We start from the raw sequence: 5,188 nt of genomic DNA, 5'->3' as shown, positions 1-5,188 counted from the left end.
AAAAAAATAATAGTGAATTGTACCTGAAAAATAACCCCCAAGGTTGTCTCTGGCTTCCACATGCATGTGCACATATGTGTACCAATATCCACACATAGCCCAACACACAAAGGACTAATCTATAGCTCCTCTGAGTGGTGAAAGGCACTTTACATTTCAGGGCAAAATAAACAAAACAAATGAACAAATCATTGTGCACATCCCCAAGCCCTGGTTTTGGTGAAGGGTTGGGGGAGACTGACTGCTATACTCTAAGACACTAAGGAGAGGAGAGAAGAAAATAGCCCACAGGCATCAGCAAAGAGCCAAGTAGGTCAGGGTCAGTCAAGGCTGCCTTCTGGAAAGCCAAAGAGAAAAACACACAAAGGGCACAGGCTTCCGAGTGGGAACTTTACTTCCATGTGAAATGATAGTATCTGTATCACGCAAAAGTGGTGGGATCATTGGGCTCCTCTACTATCACTTCATTTTTCATTAGTGCTGAAGCCTAGTATGTTCATGCAGTAGATGTAGATAAAGTGGATCTGAGGATTCTCAAGGGAGAAGCCAGGGGAGCGCAAAGTGGTTTGAAATAGTAGCACTACCAGGTTCTGACAGCCTTGCCATTTTGTCTGCCTCAGCCATCTGCTGCAGCCTCTCTATAATGAGAGGTGGTCTTGGTGGATCTCTATGTGCTGTCTGGCCATCATGTAGCTCATTGAAGAGTTGTCTTGAAGTGCTTGGGCCTTCATTATATGCTCCATGATTGCTGCCCATCCATAAGTGCCTTTAATGATGCAGCACAATGAAGAGACAAGCTTATTGGAGATTGTCATCTTCTCAACGCTCTTATCCAAGATCTTCATGAGCTTTCAGAGATCGTCAACATTTCTCTTGTTCTCCTCCATGTTCTTTTTCTCATCTTTTCTAGCCCTTTGCCATCCACAGATACCCGGCTTTCTCCTATACAACTCCTTGACCTGCTGCATGTAGCACTTGAAAATAGGCTTAGGTATGAATACCATCTTAAAGCCCACTTCTTCATACACTCCATGAAGGCAGAGTTGGCTACACAGTGTTTGCTTTCACTAGTGATATAGTAAATGGATCTCTGTGTCTCCTTCATGGGAGATACATACTTTGACATGAAAGTCATATCTCCTTCTAGAGTGAGAGGTGTGGTAGTCCAGTAGCTCAGAAAGGCATCGCTGCCATTTAGTGGAATCTTCTTTGATTACAAGCTCAATGTTCTTAGAGAACACCTCACAGAATTCCTCACAGTTCTCTTTGTCTTCTGTCAGCTTAGAGATGATCTCAAGTCCCTTCTTTACAATGCTTCTGTATATGACTTTCAAGGATTTGCTCTGCTGGAACATTTCTTAGGGGATGTTCATTCTTGGAACCAACCACATAACAGATGAAGTTGAAAGAACCTGTTATTAATTCACCACAGCTGTCCATGATGAACATATGATGAGCACAGAGCTTGATGTTCTTTTTNATCTCAAAGAGGACAACAGGAACTTGCCAAAAGATGATGAACGATGCCATGAATTTCAATTGACCTTCTACAGAGAAGTGTTTGACTGCCAAGTGGTCTTCCCAGTCACTGGTGAGGCTCTTATAGAATTCACAATCAGGGCTCTTGGTACAAATGGACTTGGTCTGGCTCAATTCTTTCTTAACAATGTATTTCTTCTTAATTTTCTTGTTTTCTCTTTTTCCTATTTTTGCCAGTATCATCCTCCTCATCTGATATTGCATCTTCAATCTTAGGATTCTCCTTATCATTCTTACTGTCCTCTTCCTTTTCTTCCTTTGCTTCATTTTCACTGATCTGCATCTCTCCTTTCTTATCCCCCATTCCAAAAAATTAGAATAGCCCTTGAACTTTGAGTGCTTCTTAACCACTACATTGAACCCCCTATCCTCTAAGTAGTCTTTCTGGTCTTCTTTTGGGGGTGAAGTATCAGTTTAATACCCTGCTCAATAGGCTCACCATGATGTGCCTGTATAGTGTTCATCATCATTGTACTTTGTGATCACAAGTTTCTCTGCCACAATGGAATCAATACTGTCTCTCTTTTTTGTCAACTTGACAAAAGCTATAGTTATCTGAAAAGAGGGAATTAAAATTGAGAAGATTACTCCATAAGACTTGCCTAGAGGCAGGCCTGTGGATTCTCTCTCTCTCTCTCTCTCTCTCTCTCTCTCTCTCTCTCTCTCCAGCCCTGAGACAAGGTCTTTCTATGTAGTCCTGGCTGTCCTGGAACTTGCTTTGTAAACCACGGTGGCATTGAACACACGGAGATCCACCTGTCTTGGCCTCCCCAGTGCTAGGATTAAAGTCAAGCCCCACTATACCCAAGTCTTGTGGGGCATTTTTAAAATTAGTGAGTGATATAGAAGGGCCCACCCAATTGCATGTGTTTTTACCCTGGGAAGATGGTCCTGATGTCTATAAGAAAGCATGTTGAGCAAGTCATGAGAACAAACCAATTAGCAGCATTATCCTATGGCTTCTCTATCAGTTCTTGACTCTAGGTTATTGCCTTGAGTTCCTGTTCTGAATTTCCTGAATGATTTACTGCAAGATATAAGATGAAATAAGCCATTTACTCCCCAAATTACTTTTGGTTATGATATTTTTTATCACAACCATAGAAACCTCAAGACAAACACCAAATGGCTGAATCTTAGAGATGTCTGCACCAGCCTAGAGGGCCTCCATGAAAGGTTTCATGCAGACTGAGCAATGGTTTCTGCATTATCTATTTTTTTCAAGCTTTCTTATGCCAATTCCTGTCTCCATTAAAGTCAGGGTGCATTCCTGAGAGTTGAAGATGATGTCAATTTTCAGCTGTTTACCCCTTCTCAACTTGGACAGGACTGTCATAGCAACTCTTTTCCCAGACATCAGAAGGATTAGAGATCAATTCCCAAAGGAACACATCCTTGTTAGAATAGAAAGTATTCATGATAAGGGACATGTATTGAACAAGTTTTGTCTAAATGGCAAAAGTCTCCATCTCCTTGTGCTACCCATCTCTGGCATCTTGAGTGAGCAGCATTGTACTAGTTCAGACCAGGGTGGGCCTGACATGAATATAACTCCAAGGCTGTTCAGGGGTAAAACCTTGGTTCATTTAAGTTGGACAGGGGTAAAAAACTGGAAATTGAAATCATCTCCAACTCTCAAAAGAGTAGGGCATGTGTCTTTTTTCCATAGTGGTGTAGTCATTGATAAGTTGCTTTTGTTTCAGTAAACTCCCACCTTGCTTGGGCAAGAAACTAAACTTGGTGGTTCATNTGCAAAAAGATAACATGAAAATAGAAAGAAGACTTTTGAGAAAGGTTTCAGCAGGAGATTGCAGGGGATCGATGCTGATAATAGTGGGGAAGAGGGATTGAAATGACTAAACTTTGTTATAAGTATGTACGAAATTGTAAGATAATAAAAAAATTTAAAGGATAATGAAACCATATTTGTTTGGATCATTTCTATTTTGACATTGAACTAGAAGTCCTAGCTATTGTAAAAAGCAAGAGAAAACCTGAATATGGAAAAAGCAAGAAATCAAATTATCTTTGAGAACAATTAAAATGATCATCTATGTAGAAAATACAAAAGACTCTGTCAAAAAGCTACTACAACAATTAAATTAGTTTACCACAATTTCACAATACAAGGTCAAAATAGAATATTGTAGCAATGAATAATTATAAATTGAAATAGTATCATAGATAACATCATTAAAAAACTATGAACTATATAAGCATAAATCTAACCAAGGAGGTAAGGGAGTCTGCAGCTTGTTGCCATGGTCTTGTCCATGACATCCAGCCCCATAGGACTGAGCCTGGGTATAGGGTACTACAGGAACCACTTCCTAACTGCTAATAAATAGCTACCCCTACTCCTCTTGGCTCATCGTCAGGCTATCCCTTTCAACTGACAATGATTATGTCTCAGTATGAGTCAGTGGTTGAAATTAGTTCTAGTGTGTATGGGATAGTGTGCAAAGTCTATGATCTACACAGTGGCCACTTTATGGCCTTTAAGAGTCCCCAGTGAAGGAGGAACTTGAGTGAGCCTTTCCATCAGCATGGGTTTTGAGGTGGTCTTACTGAGGAGACTGGAAGCATTTGAGCATGCCTATGTTGTGTGGCTGATGGATGTTGTGGTGAATGGAGTATGCTTGGGCCATGTGATGTGGCAGTATTAGGAGGTGTAACCTTATTGGAAGAGATATAGCCTTATTAGAGGAAGTTTGTCACTGTTGGAGTAGATTTTGAGGCTTCTATGCTCAGGCTCTGCCCAATGTGGGATGGAGCTTCCTCCTGACTGCCTGTGGAAGAGTTCTGGATGACTTAGAATCAAGATGTAGAACTCTTGACTCCTCCAGTACCATGCCTGTCTGAACACTGTCATGCTTCCCATCGTGATGATAATGGACTGAACCTCTGAAACTGTAAGCCAGCTCCAATTAAATGTTGTCCTTTAGAAGAGTTACCTTGGTCATAGCATCTCTTCACCTCCACCAGGTTTGCCAGCTAAGGTCATAAAGGTTCTCATGTGATAGTATCTGAGAGGCCTAGATTTCCTTCATGCAAATTGCATCAGTCACGAAGATCTGAGGTCAGAGAATCTTGAGATCTTGTGACAAATGGTGAGACATGAAAGCTGGCTAATTTTGGCCTAGCTGGAATCATTACAGCCACCAGAGAGCCCTTACACCTAAGATTGTTACATTCTAATATCACACTCCTGAAGTTTTGCAGTCTACGTATACACCACCTGTGGGTAAGTGGCATGTTGGTTCTAGCTTTGCAGAGATAGTTTCTTGAGACCCTGTGTTCTGTGGAAATTCTGAAGCTGCCTGGCTCTACAGATTATTTTTTTGATATAGGGTCTCTATAGTCATAGATATCCTGGAACTCATTATGTAGACCGGGCTGACCTTGAACTCACAGAGATCCACTTGCCCCTGACTCCTGAGTGCTGGGTTTAAAAGCATACTGCCCAGCCAAAGTCTTTGATCTTGTAGGACTGCCTCCAGAAGATGACTGCCCAAGATACTGCAAGGAGTATCTTCTTAGAGAGAGGGCCTAGGCCAGTGCAATTAGTGGTGTTGGATGTAGAGGGGTCTGAAATATAGCCATCTATGCTATATTTCTATATATCTATCTCCCCTCCCCTCCCCTCCCC

General features: G+C 41.4%; 2 pseudogenes; one reads left to right on the top strand and one right to left on the bottom strand.

Annotated features, from left to right (window-relative positions):
- Positions 1–464: 464 nt before the first annotated feature.
- Positions 465–2,006, bottom strand: LOC110314529 (annotated as a pseudogene).
- Positions 2,007–4,085: 2,079 nt separating this feature from the next.
- LOC110314528 lies at positions 4,086–5,138 on the top strand (annotated as a pseudogene).
- The last annotated feature ends 50 nt before the right edge of the window (positions 5,139–5,188 follow it).

Source organism: Mus pahari, chromosome X (assembly GCF_900095145.1).
Source record: "Mus pahari chromosome X, PAHARI_EIJ_v1.1, whole genome shotgun sequence".
Taxonomy (NCBI): domain Eukaryota; kingdom Metazoa; phylum Chordata; class Mammalia; order Rodentia; family Muridae; genus Mus; species Mus pahari.
This window is presented reverse-complemented; position numbering and strand designations above follow the sequence as displayed.